This window comes from Sorghum bicolor, chromosome 7, assembly GCF_000003195.3.
Source record: "Sorghum bicolor cultivar BTx623 chromosome 7, Sorghum_bicolor_NCBIv3, whole genome shotgun sequence".
Taxonomy (NCBI): domain Eukaryota; kingdom Viridiplantae; phylum Streptophyta; class Magnoliopsida; order Poales; family Poaceae; genus Sorghum; species Sorghum bicolor.
Window position 1 is genome coordinate 21191300 of NC_012876.2, and position 15352 is coordinate 21206651.

Genomic DNA, 15352 nt, shown 5'->3' on the forward strand with positions numbered 1-15352 from the left:
AATATGGATTCTATTTAATTTGGAATTCTAGTTCTAGTCGTTTCTGGTTGTAGCTCTTTGGAGCCGGGTATAAATGTAGACCCTAGGGCCTTGTAATCGACATCTATCAATCAATCAAACACACGTTTTTACTCATATTCCAAGCATTCACTTTTTCGACGACTTCGTCATAATTTTCCCTTTTCGTTACGAGTTCTTAGGAATTCGTAGACTTAAGCTCGACGTGTTCTCAAGTTCCGCGTGAATACCTCTTGGCCGTGACATCCGGGCGCATCGCTGTTGTCGAGACCAAAGAACCTTTGCCGATAGTAAGGTCAAATCGGCTGGCACGCCTTAACGTTTAAATCAGGTATTAGCCCTTTGTGTTTGCAGATCAGCTTTTGCATCAACACTAAGCCAAGTACATAACTATGATAAACAAAGAACAATATAATCAAGAATATAAGCAAGTAGAGCAAAGTCATAAGCAATATATTGAAGTAGAACAAAGTCATATTCATAATATTGAAGAACAAAGATAATTAGAAGAACAATTAGAAGCATGATTAGAGAATTACCAAGAATCCTCTTGACAGATCCGAAAACCAATCGAAGATTGACTCCTTCTAGTTCTAATCCTATGTAGCTATGCTAATCTAGATGTCTAATTGATGTGGTGGCTCTAATCTTGATCAGAGGCTTCTTCTGCCTTGAAGAATAATGAATTAGGGTTGAGAGGCTCCCTCCTCCAGGGGCCAGGGGGTCTGGTTTTATAGTCCCTTCAAGTGAATATGGGCTGTTGGATCAAACCGACTTAGATTGAACGGTTATCCTTGATGCTTTAGGTCGGTGGAGATCTCCCACAAAGTAGAGTCCTGATTGGACTCTCAGAGGGGGCGGGCGCCCAGGGCAGGAGGGCGGGCGCCCTGCCTCTGGCCCCGTTTCGCCTCCGCTTCGGTCTCGTGGCTTCTGGAGTCTTCTAGATGTAAGATAATTGCGCGGTACATTAATATCTCTATGTAATCCCGACGTGTGGGCCTTTCTTCCGTATTTCCTGATAACCCCTTGCAGAAATAGACAAACACCAAAACTCGAGGAATTCTGTCAAATAAAACCCTAAGTCTAGATGTTGATTTCATTTGGATCCTTTTCTTTGTTTATTTAATAAATAAATTTGATACTTAAGGACCGTCAACACTGTCCAATATGGTTTTCAATGCTGTGGCTAGAACTTTCAAAGAAGGACAATTGCCACCAAATTATGTGGGTCCTTCTCATCATCAGCCAGGATCACCGATGGACACAGCTCCATCGGCTGCTACAGCCGTTGCGGGTACAGAAACTACTGTTCCTCCAAGCACGTTAGGAGTCACTAATGCACAATCTACGCCGATGATGACCAATCCATTGACTCAGATGGGCAGATTAAGCTTGCTACAGATCTGTTGGCATCGGCGATGTCGGGATCGGTCCCTCCTCCTAACAGGTGGGGTTATGGTATGCCTCCAGAGTTGACGTTGAAGACACCTGGTATATCTCAAACAGCTGATGTGAGAGGCAAGGCTCCTATGGCATCGGCACCTCCAAATATGCCGATGAATCAGAGTCCCCAGTATACTACAACCACTACTGTAAGACCTTACACTGGGAATTCTCAAGCTCCAACGTTCCAGATGCCTAATGCATCGGCAGATTCAGTGCCGACGCAACAGAGGCTTATGACTCAGTCAGGGTATGTTAATTCAATGATGATGCCCTTACCAGACATTGGCAGGGTCTATGCCGATGAATGCTAATAACGGATGGCCTGAGCAGCAAGTATTTCTACAACTGCCCCAACAGCATCATCAAGCTACAGGGTTTCAACAAGGCCAGATCTACCCTGGATTCCAGAATCAGGGGTTGGTCAACCAGCCGATGAATCTCGTTGGTCAGCAGTTTGGTGGTCAACAGATCGGTGGTCAGCAGATTAGTGGCCAGATGATTAACCCAATGTTCCATGCAGATCGCGCACCACATAGACATGTGGAAGCATATCAGCAGATCCTAGATCCGCAACCGCCTCATCGGCAAGACGCCGATGCTTATTGGGCCGATAAGATTGCTGAAGTAATGAGAGACCAGTTTGGGATAAAACCCAAAGTCAACACTTATTCTTATCGGACACCGTTTCCTCCTGCATATGATTTAATCCCGCTTCCAAATCGGTACAAAGTGCCAGATTTCACTAAATTTTCTAGGCAGGATGATACATCGACCATGGAGCATGTCAACAGGTTCATCATTCAGTGTGGAGAAGCTGCTAACAGGGACGAGTTAAGGGTTCGCTTGTTCTCGTCATCATTGTCTGGATCGGCTTTCACTTGGTTTATATCATTACCTCCTAACTCAGTGATTACTTGGGCCGATCTAGAGAAGCAATTCCACAAATACTTCTTTTCTGGAGTCCACGAGAAGAAGATCACCGATTTGGTCAAATTGAAGCAATGCAATGATGAATCGGTTGAGTGCTTTGTGCAGAGAATACGGGAGGTCAAGAACAAATGCTATAGTCTGGTTTTGGATGATCGGCAGCTAGCTGATTTGGCTTTCCAGGGTTTGTTGCCACATATCAGGGACAAGTATGCATCTCAAGAGTTCGAAAGCTTAAGCCATTTGGTGTAGAGAATTTCTGATCAAGATATCAGGCCTTTTGAGCCCAAGAGAGCATGAAACAAAAAGGTATCATTTGTGGACAAAGCAGCAAGCTCGGACTCTGATGAGGAACCAGTCATCGGCTTGGCAGAATGGGTAAAGAGTAAGAAGCCAATGTCTTGCCCTTTTGGGCACAAGGAGCCAGAGAAGTTCGCATTTGACATCACCAAAGCCGATAGGATATTTGACTTTCTACTTCAAGAAGGTCAAATCAAATTGTCACCCAATCATGTAATCCCATCGGTTGAAGAATTAAAAAAGATGAAGTACTGCAAATGGCACAATGCAACTTCTCACAGCACCAACGAGTGCAAAGTTTTTAGACAACAGCTGCAATCGGCTATAGAATCTGGGAGGATCAAATTTGATAGTTCCAAAACTCAGAAGCCGATGAAGATTGATCAACATCCTTTCCCAACAAACATGCTGGATGCTAAGGGAAAGGCCAAGGTCTTGACATCGGAAGTAGCTGAAAGAAGTGCATCGGTGGATCCTCAGCATCAGATCACTACTGCCGATGCAAAAGGAAAAGGCTTGATCCAGGAGGGGAGTAACTCGGGAAGGCCTCCTTGATCTGGTATTGTGATAACTCATAAAATGCCTCGGGAAACTTGGCAGCAACGTGAGGATCGGTATCGGCGCCAGCAAGAAGACTATCATCGAGAAGAAGAAAGGCGTTGACAAGAGTGGAATCGGCATAGGGATCACTAGAATTGTCCCTTCTTCATCCATTGTTGGAGGAAAATATCAAGCTTCCTACTGTCAGAGACTGCCCGGAATGTAATGGTTATGATCGGTATGACAGATCAAATCGGCAGTACCAGAACAACAACCGCCGGTTTGATGGGCCGATTAGGGGGAGAGCTTCGGTTCATGATCGGCTGGGGGGCAGACTCAGTGTGCATGACAGGCTTGGAGATCGAGTTGAATATTTTCTCAAGAATCAGGAAGAGCTTGAGGAAATGGCTAATGCACGGGTCCCCGATGAGTTCATATTTTGCAGGGATGCTAACACTTATCGGATGGAGTCAAGGGAAAATCGTCGCCCATCGGTAAAGCAGCAACAACTTCCTCCATGGTGTCTAGAGGGGTTGACCAGGACACAGAAGAGAAGACAGCAGCGCGAAAGACGAGAAGAGCTGAGCAAGGGCGAGAACTCTGGCCATCCTAGGGATCAACAACAATCAGATCCTAAGGGGAAAGAGCCATCGGCAGATGTCAACATGGTATTTATGTTGTCGATGGAATTCCTTGCACCGTCCAGCGATGATGAGGGGGTGGAATTTTCCGACCAGATAGCTCAGTTAGCTCTGGATCCGATGACAGCTATCTTTGAAAAGCTTGCCGACAATGAAAGGCAGCATCTCAAAGCTCTATTTGTCAAAGGGAGAGTTGATGGTCAGCCCATGACTAAAATTTTAATTGATGGTGGAGCTGCTATCAACATCATGCCATATGCAGTGTATCGGAAGCTTAGAAAAGGAGATCATGATTTAACCAAGACCGATATGATGCTCAAAGACTTTGAAGGGAATGTGTCTCCGGTTGAGGGAGCCATCTGTGTTGAATTGACTATCGGCAACAAGACCTTGCCGACAACCTTCTTCGTGATCAGTGGAAAAGGTGCTTATAACTTGCTGTTGGGAAGAGATTGGATTCATGCCAATTGTTGCATCCCGTCTATGATGCACCAGTGCTTGGTCCAGTGGGTAGGTGACAAGATTGAGATTGTCCCAGGAGATTCTTCTTATGTCATCGCATCGGCAGAGGCAGACACCTATGAAAGAACTAGGTGCATCTCGGGAGAGATTTGGGAGAAGGATTTTCTCAAAGTTGCCGATTATGAAATTCCACCGTGTAACACCCCAGTGTTATGGTTGCATCAATCATGTGCATAGCACGAGCATCATCATCTACTCAAAGCATATCATGATCATCATCTCTCTTGAGCCATGTCATTCTATGCAAAAATGTATTTTAAATTGCTTAAATAGGTTTCCTATGCTTATGTTTGAGTGAACAATGCTTGTGTTTGTGCTTAATGCCTTGGTAATTAGTTTATCTATGCTTAACTTAATCTTGGGAACAATGTTCATGTTGATCACTTCTCCAAAATATGCTTCTAAGTCATACTTATGAAAATAGGCCCTAGAAACCTCTTTTGATTAGGCTTTTAAAAAGTGTTTCATAAAATGCTTGCATGTCAAAACTTCCTACAGCAAAGTTGTAGCAAATTTTATAAGGAACAAAAGTTGTTTTATGGCCATCTCATGAAAATGACCACAAAAAGCTCAAAAGTGACCCACAAGGCAGATTTGGGGCTGTTTCCAATACTTTGATCTTGTAAGTCCTCGATGCACTGCAGTTTGCTCGAGGGGGTATTGTTCATCTTCCAGTTTGTATTCCAGGCCGAATCAAGCTTTGATCTTGTAAGCAATGTTGGAGTACTCGTGTAGCTCTCCAGCATGGAGCAATTAGCCAGCAAAATCATCGAGTGATTAGGGAGTAAATCGTCGGGCAAAATCGAGTTTCAGTCGGTGATCACGAGCTTCGTTTCAGAGCTGAGCTCGCCGGCGTGGATGTCCCGATCGACACCTGTCCGCCAGATGTCGTCTGTACGCCGGCAATGGCCCCGCTCGTCAGCTCCCGGCGCGCGCATGAGGTCCACGGCGACGCCCCGCGCAGAGTGGACGCGTCCACTCTCGCTTTCCTCGCCCTCTCGCGCCTGTAAACCGGCCGCAGCGAGCTCACCGTCGCGAGCTCACTCCGGCGAGCTCGTGTGCGCTCGTCGCTGCGTCTCAGTCCACCAAATTTCAGCCACAGCTCCGCCGTGAACCGCTCTCCAATCTCCACCCTCTAACTCGCCGAGAAACCCACCGGTGAGCCGACATTTCCTCCTTTCCCCAAATCGGGTCGCCGTGACCGTTTTCTCCGGCGAGCTCAATGCCGAGCCCTGGGAAGCCTCCCGTCATCTCTGGTCAGGTCCTAGAGGTAGCTTAGGTCCTTAGCGAGCTTTTGCGCCACTTGGTGGACGCTCTACCGAGCTCTCCGTCGCCGGACACGGTGCGCAGCGCCGCCGTGCTTCCGCCGGAGATGGATGCCCTCGTGGCCAGTGTGCTCCACGAGGATCCAGGCCAAGCTGTGTACCTAGGAAGCTTCGACGTAGTCCGCTGGTGCTGTAGAAGGCCTTAGGTTGCGCTCTACCGGCCTGAGGGCTCCGGCGTAACGCCGAGCACCTCCGCCGAGCCGCCATCGTCGACGGTGAGCCCCTTCCGGTGGCTCCGCCGTGGGAAAAGTGGGATCAATCGAGTCGCTAGAGTCTGGGGATCACGTTGGTGCCCTTGGTTTGGCCGGAGACCTCGCCGTCGCGGAGAAATCGCCGGCGAAAGTCGCCTCGGCCGCGAGGAAGAAGGACCCGACAGATGGGGTCCACTGTCAGTGTCTCCTCTTTCCCTCCTTTTCTTTATTTCAAAATCCTGATTTTTGGCTTTCTTGCAAAAATCATATCTCCGGTTTCTGAGATCCAAAAATTGTGAAACAAATTTTGTGGTATTCCTTGCGATGGCTAGTTTTTAATAAAAATATAAAATGAACCATGTTTTCTGGGAAATTATTTATTAAGGATTTAATCTTGTTATTCATGGATAAATGTATATCTCTTGTTATACAGTTTAGCTTATCCTGAAAATTTTATGGTAGTCTCTGTATGGTATGAGAGTGCTTTGGTAAATATTTCAGTATTTTTGGAATACTGCAGCTTTGTTATGTAATTTATGATTGAAATGTGGCTTGTTTCCTTGATTAAATTATATAAATTAATTGGTGTTTATGTTGTTGCTCTACTTTGGTAGTAAACTTGTTTATGGCATTCCTAAGGTGTAAATAATCTGAAATCTGTTGTTTGGCATGAAATAAGTCATGTTTCTGAATTTATGAAATAAACACCTAGGCACATGTTAAATACATATCTTTAATTTGGTATATGCAATTGCTCGGAAATTTTTATGGTGATACTTTGATGATGTCCTTGTGCTTCTGTAATTTTTGTAGATATTTCTGAGCACTTTGACTAGTATCTTGTGATTATGCTCTTATTTAGGATTAATTAATAAATGCCTTGTTAAGTAAATGTTTTGGGGTTTTCATCTGATGTTCTGGTAACCTTGTAATATGTTTGTGGTCATAAGCCAAGTGGTTGGCACGGGTTATGTTTTGGCCATGTCATTAAATAATTATTTAAAGGGGTTAAAGGCTGTCCTGGACAGCAAGGAAAGGATTTAACTTTACTTAATGATAACTTGACTTTCTGTGAAACTTGCCTAAATCAAAGTTGTTCTAAACTTAGTGAACTAGCTGTGGTTTAAATTTGAGGTCATTTGGCCAAGTAGTTTAAAAGTTACAGCTGTTCCAAGTTGGGGTTCCAGAAATAGGTGTTCTCTGTTTTTCTGGGACAGAATCTGGAACTTTGTTTACATGACTGAGTAAATGTACGAATCTTGCTGTGATGTTTAAAGATGATTTGTAGACAATTTCATAAGCTTTCCAGAATGTCTTCACTCATGTTTGTTGGACTTGTCTATCATTAGTTATGATTTATTTACTGAGTATACTTGTTTTGTGTTGCTTGCTGTTTTAGTATCACGATAGGTTTTGGGCTACGCTAACTTGGTTACTTGTGTGAGCTTGTATAACTTTTCCGCCATAAATGAGTGTCCAGTGAGTTGCTTGTGGTTTTAAGCATTCATCGTTTGCATGTGCATCTTCTTATGGTTCGAGCATGCAATAGGTGCATCGGACGCGACAGCCTCCTACGAGCGGCAGGCGAATCCCGAAGGTCAGGAGGGCAGCCAAGAGGTGGAGGTCCAGCAAGTCGGACTCGAGGAGCCCGAAGAAGAAGTTGAGTGCCCGAATCACGAGCCGGCATCGTTCGTGAAAGGCAAGCCCCGGAGCATTCTAAGTCTCCCTTTATTTTCGAAAGTTCACTTAATATGTTATATGTATTGATGCATTACGTATAGGAGTTGTGATGAAACTGTTGCTGCATTTTACTCTATCCTTGTCCAGATAACTCACCACACCCTGGTTGTAGAGTTAGGATCGAGTAGCAGCTTAGCCATGCTTTAATCGGTAGAAGTCGGGTGATTTCCTGTCACCTGCGCGATATAGGATGATGTCGGATCACGATGGTCTATATGTGCTATCGTGGATGGAACCTGATTAAAATGACTTAAGCCGGGCAGAGTTTTGCAAGTTTGTAGTAACTCCGTCTGTGGCAGCTAAGGACCGATCATTGTACGTCCTCTTGTCATGTTGAACGCATGCCTGACACTTAGCTGGCCGGGTAACTCGTTCCGACCGCGAAGCCGAGTAGTATGACTCAGGCCGGAAGACCGGCAAGTATAAAGTGCGCACTACCGGAGGAAGTACGGTGTGCAGGGGACCATTGGCGTAAGCCCAAAGGCAGGTGAGTTAAAATTCCTGACCTCCCTGGCAGAGTGGTAGCCCTGGGAGTGCGGCGCTGATCGGAGCCGCGATTCCTGAGTTGTACCAAAGGTGACCCGTTGGCTCTCCGGCAGGGGATGCTTGGGTGAGTGCTAGGAATAACCCTCCAGCTGGATAGGAATTCGATTCGAATCGCCGTCTCTCCCGGTTAGTGAGAACTTGACAGAGCAGCGGCAAACGTAGCATTCACTAATGAACTTGGTTCATGATAATGCTGATAGCAAGACGAACATATGATGAATTTGCTATGGTTATTATTGTTTGTAATAATCAAGTGTTGTGCTGTAGAATAGGTGCTAATCTAGTAGTAGGCTGATGATAAATAAAAATGAAGCACTCAAAATAATTCAGTTGTAAATTAAGCTTTTGGCAAAAAGGGTGACTCAATCAACTCCACTTGATATTTAGCCTTGCATGATCCTTGGTGTCTTTTATGTTTTACTAGACGGGTAAGTCTAGCTGAGTACATTCTCGTACTCAGGGTTTATTCCCATCTGTTGCAGATGATATCTTCTATGACAGTTTCTGCAAGACCTGTCTCCATCCCGCTAGGGATGAGGACTAACCATTGGGCACGGTTCTCTAACAATCTCTTCTCTGATGCTTTTGGAAGGATGGCATAGACTCTGGCAGTAACCCGAACTTATGAACTGAACTTTGGCATGTGGGTGTAACTATTTTGCTTCCGCTATTCTGAACAAGTGATGTAATAACTTAATACTCCGATGTGGTGCCGCTTCGACGGCAATGTATGACTATGTAACAATTGTTGTGTTTATGTTGAACTATTACGATCTTGGTTTGTTGCGAGTTGGTTTGAAGTCCTTCGTGATTTCAATTGACTACCGGGATTATATGGGCTCAAGTTTGGAAACTTGATTGCTTGGCGATCGTTTCTGCACTTGAACTCTTATAATTTGGTCGGTTCTGTGATAGCTGGTATATTGTGACTTAGTAGTTATAATTTGGTCGGTTTTGCGAGTCTTATAATTTGGTCGGTTTTGCGAGTCTTTTATGCTATATATGATCTTGTAGATAACTAGAGTAGATTATGACTTAGTAGTTAGTAGATGACTTAGAATCCATTCTCTAGCTAATCTGACATCACCTACATATATGAGGAGTAGTCTATTTTCTAATCGCTGTGCTCTCTATCCCATGAACTTATACTTTATTATCATTAACTTTATGGTTTACCCCCTGCTAAAGTATGTGACTGTGTGACGAGTTTCTCATTAGTAATCATGATCTTGCAAGTTTATCTCTAATCTATGCCTTGATAGATTTTACCCATTGATTTAATTACATCTTCTTAAGATCCACTAAGCAAAATTATAAATAACGATACCTGGAATACTTATCCTGGTGAAATGCTACAATGAGGTGTTTTATCTGTGCGCTTGTGGATAGAATAGATTATTTTCTAGAGAGCCTTTACATTTATAAATACCTTTGTACACTCTGGCGCCATGCTAGGGATGACAACCTAGTATCTAAGTGGTGTTAGCTAGTGTCAACAAGCATTTCTGGCGCCGTTGCCGGGGATCTATAGGACTTATAGAACTTATGGAACTTATAGGATTTATACGAGTCTCAGGAATAAGTCATAAAAGGGAACAAAAGGGTAATATTAAGGAAAGCCAGAAAATCAATCAAGGTTATTCATATAAAATTTTAGACTAGACTATAGAGAAATAATTGCATAAAACAGCTACTAAGTGAGAAATCATAACAAGGCACCGCTGCTTTGGCAGGTTCACCCTGTTGTTTTTCTATGTTTATATTTTTATACAGGGTATAACAGGATTGACTTTGGGTACATTCAACTCTTCATCATCAGAACCAAAGCAATCAAGAGAAGAAGAAGCTAGCTACCAATTGCTGAAGCTATGGCACAAAAGACCTTGCAAGAATTCTCTGCTCCAAGTCTTGACAACATTCCAACCGGTCGAAGATTTGCAGTAGAAGAAGGAATACCTGAGTTTGAGCTCAAGTCAAGCCTCATCAATTTGGTACAAGCTACACAATTCAGTGGAAAGGCACATGAAGATGCTAGTGCACACTTGCAGAATTTCTTAGAGATTGGAAGCACAATCCACATCAACGGAGTTGACAAAGACGTCATACTGCTTCGCCTTTTTCCATTCTCACTAGAAGGAAAAGCGAGGAAGTGGTTCTACACTCATCAAGATAACATCAACAACTGGACGAACTTGTCAGATGCCTTTCTATCAAAGTTTTTCCCTATAGGCAAAACAACTGCCTTAAGAGGAAATATTGTCAATTTCCAACAGCAGAAGACAGAAGCCATTTCAGAAGCATGGTAGCGTTTTCAAGGTTACATATCAGATTGTCCTCACCATGGAATGGCCACATGGTTACTTAAGCAGACCTTCTACCATGGATTAACCCAGAAGGCTCGTGAGTGCCTAGATGCATCTGCTAAAGGATCATTCTTGGAGCTTACAACTGGAAAAGCAGAGATACTTTTGGATAAGATAGCAGAAAACCAAAGCTGGTTCCAAGATAAAGCTCAACAATGTCATCAAACTGAAGAAATACCAGAAGAAGTAAAAGCATTATCAACTAAGATGGAAAATTTCCTCCATTGGATTGACCAGAGGGCCAAGTTCAAAGAAGATAAAAGGGCTATTGAGACAGCATACAAATATCAACCAACTTCGAGTCAACCCAATAGCAAAGGTATGAATTCAGGTAATACTGTCAAGCAACTTTCATTAAAAGAGATAATTGCTCAACAAACCAAAATTAATGATGAAGTTAAACAAAGGCTAGATACAAATGAATCATCTCTAAAAGATATACACAATAAAATGGATTTTCTACTAACTACCTTTGTTGAGCAAAACTCTCTTAATAAAAGGGTAGAGCTTAAATTAATAAAGATAGCTGCTGCACTGCCTGTTGCTACTAACCTTGAGCAGGTAAAGAATATAACTACTAGAGGAGGTAAAGCTACCAGAGATCCACCATACCCAAAAGAGAAACAAAGAACATCAGCACCAGTGCAACCAGCAGTGATAGAAGAAGAAAGCCCAGTTGGAGCAGAAGATCTGCCACAACTGTTGACGGTCCTTAAGCATCAAATTTAATTATCAAATAAATAAAGAAAAGGATCCAAATGAAATCAAGATCTAGACTTGGGGTTTTATCTGACAGAATTCCACGAGTTTTGGTGTTTGTCTATTTCTGCAGGGGGTTATGAGGAAATACGGAAGAAAGGCCCACATGTCAGGATTACGTAAAGGTATTAACGTGCTGCGCAATTATCTTACATCTAGAAGACTCCAGAAGCCACGGGACCGAAGCGGAGGCGAAACGGGGCCAGACCCTGGGCGCCCGCCCAGTTGGTCAGGGCGCCCGTCCACCTCCTGAGTCCAATCAGGACTCTGCTTTGCGGGAGATCTCCACCGACCTAAAGGACGAATCTAAACCATACAATCTATGTCGGTTTGATCCAAGGGCCCATATTCACTTGAAGGGACTATAAAACCAGACCCCCTGGCCCCTGGAGGAGAGAGCCTCTCAACCCTAATTCATTGTTCCATCAAGGGAGAAGAAGCCTCTGATCAAGATTAGAGCCACCACATCAATTAGACATCTAGATTAGCATAGCTACATAGGATTAGAACTAGAAGGAGTCAATCTTCGATTGGTTTCCGGATCTATCAGGAGGATTCTTGGTAATCTTCTAATTGTGCTTCTAATTGCTTTCTAATTATCTTTGTTCTTCAATATTATGAATATGACTTTGTTCTACTTCAATATATTGCTTATGACTTTGCTCTACTTGCTTATATTCAAGATTATATTGTTCTTAGTTTATCATTGTTATGTACTTGGCTTAGTTAGATACGATCTATATACATGCTTAGGATCGTATAGCGTTTATCCATCGGATCCATGGGTAAATGATAGATATTGTGTAGGCGTGGTGCTTATACCGTATTTATCTACGATTGTACCCAATATGCCAGATCGTGGGGTGGTTCGTGATAGTGACAGCTTCATTGATTCTTATATAGCCCCCTCTCGTGTATTGGCTGGCAGAGCAACATTATTACAGGGGAGTGATTGCTATGTTTCTCATATTCCTTGCTAATATCACTATGCATGGGCGTAGTCTTGTCTCACAATGATTGCTAAGTATGCTTGCACTAACTATGATAATGCTAGACTATATAGTTAAGAATAACTTAGGGAATATTCTTGTAGTTCGTTCTAATACCATGCTAATGACTTTCTAGAGTATCTAATTGAGGTGCTTATCATATTTATTATGTGGCTAGATCAGATTAGTTTTCCTTGTCACTATTATTATTTCATATATCTTTTATGTGACATTTATCCCTGTATGATGAGTTAGATATAATGTTCTCAATTATACATGCAATGATAGATGCTCAATCTCATATTCTATTCTGTAATCAATAGTGATGATTGCTAATCCCTTCCCAGTGGTAAAAATATAAATAACGATACCTGGAATACTTCCCGGTTAAAATGCTGCATCGGTATTAATCTGTGCGCTTGCAGATCCCATTCATTTTTTTATTTAGAAGAGCAATTGCATATTTCAATACCGCGTCTCTCATGTCATGCTGGGGATGACAACTTGGCTTAAGTGGTGTGAGGGATAGGTTTGACATTTTTGGCACCGTTGCTAGATTTAGAACTTAGTCTACTTTTAGTAATGATGTTAAGAATACCCAACAAGCATTTTTTGCGCCGTTGCCGGGGAAGGTTGATTACTAATCAGGAATGGAATAAAAGATTTCGAGTTATCATTCGCATCACTAATATGATTGAGCTTATCTATTCTCTCATACAGTTTTACCTCGATATTTTTCTATTTTATCTTATGCAGGGGAATGTATGAATAGAAGACATCTTCCAGGGAATTTTGTTGACGACCCCGATGCATTATTCAAGAAGACGAGAGCCAAGCTAAAGAAATCATCAACACTTCAGCAAGAAGCTTCATCCAATCAAGAAGATCACCGTAACTTGTCTTCAGAGTTCGAAGCCATGGCGAACAAATCAATCCGCGAGTTCTCAGCTCCCACTACGGACAACATCCGCACTGGACCTGCTGCAGAGATCGATGGCAACTTTGAGCTCAAGCCGGGACTTATCAACATGGTGCAATCCAACCAGTTCTGTGGGAAGGCACACGAAGATGCTAGTGCTCATTTACAACACTTCCTGGAGATTTGCAACACATTCACCATAGCAGGAGTTTCCAAATACGCTATACTACTTCGCCTCTTCCCATTTTCACTGTTAGGAAGAGCGAAGCAGTGGTTCTACGCTACAAAGGAGAAGAATACTACGTGGGCACTCTGCTCAACAAACTTCCTGGCAAAGTTCTTTCCCATGGGCAAGACCAATGCTCTCCGTGGGAAGATTACAAGTTTTCAGCAACAAAATGATGAATCTGTTCCAGAAGCATGGGAGCGCTTTCAAGACTACATCCTAGAATGTCCCCATCATGGAATGGAGAGTTGGCTATTGATGCAGACATTCTATCATGGGCTCAGCAACAGTGCCCGAGAGACTATGGATGCTGCAGCTGGAGGAGCATTCTTATCACTTACTATACCACAAGCCACAGCTCTTGTAGAGAAGATGGCGTCCAATCAAAGCTGGAATGAAGAGAGGACCCAGACACGCAAGAGAGGTGGAGGTATGCATCAGCTGAAGGAGGTAGACATGCTGTCTGCAAAGCTAGACCTGCTCATGAAGAAGCTCGATGATAGAGCTGGAGACAAGAAAGAAGTTATGCACATCTACGACTCTCACATGACTTGTGAGGAGTGTGGAGACACTGGACACTCAGGCAACCACTGCCCTGAGATACTTGAGGATGTGAACTACATCAACAACAACAACTACTACTACAACCGTCCTCAACAAAATCAAGGTTGGAATCAACAGAGGCCTAACTACTCAGGTAATTATCAAGGTAACAATTCTTACAACAATAATAATATTTTTCCACCTTTGAGAGAGTTAGTGTCTAATCAAGGAAAGCTAATGGATAACCTATCTAAGAAATTGGCACCTAATGATAAAATGTTAGAAAATATAAATAATAGAATGGATAATTTTTCTACTGCCATCAAGAATCAAATTAGCTTTAATAAAATGATTGAATCTCAGTTAAATCAAATAGCTGCTGCTGTTCCTACTACTAACCCCGGTATACCATCACAACCGGAAGGATTAGAATCTGCAAATCTTGTAGACATGTTTGATGCAGGTAATTGGAGTAACCCCGTCAATGAATTCTCTACTGACCACCTGCCGGTCAAGAGAGGCGATCCAGGACGCCCCGTCATCCCGATCTCCATCGGCATGGTGGACGTCCCAGGAGCACTCTGTGACTTTGGCTCCAGTGTCAACATTATACCCAGGGTACTCTATGACAAATTCTTTACATATCCTTTATTAGAGACAACCATGTGTTTGCAGTTTGCAGATCAGACGATAACTTTTCCAAAAGGAATAGTGAGGAACCTTTGTGTTCGATTTGGTACCTTGTATGCACCAGCAGACTTCGTAGTGGTAGAGACTGGAAATAATGAGAGAGCACCTATCATTCTAGGGAGGCCATTCTTAAACACCACAGGAGCTATCATCTACGCTAGTGCTGCCAAGATCAGTTTCTACATCAAAGTGAGGAAGGAGATATTTTTCTTCAAGAACAAGACTACACAAATTCCAAATCAATCCAGACGTGGATCAAGGAAGAGGACCAACAGGAGGAACAGGAACAAGCAAGTGTGGACCGAGTCAGCTAAGATGGTCACTGTAGTCCATGGAGGCCAAGATCACCAACTGAAGTCACCGTTTTTGACCAAGAAGGACGACCCAGGAATGCCAAGCATTTACTGCTCCATAAATAGATACAACTTCTACAAGACGATTTGCGACACCGGATCAGGCGTCAACATAATGGCCGCAGTCACCTATCGGCTCTTGTTCGGGACCATGCCACTAAGACCAACATACATTCAGCTCCACATGGCAGATCAGACATTTCGAGAAGTTCAAGGAATAGTAACTGATGTCCCAGTCAAAATAGACGATCACTTTGTTTACACAGACTTTCAAGTTATTGGTTTTGGGGGGCCCGCTACCGGGTCCCCGTCGT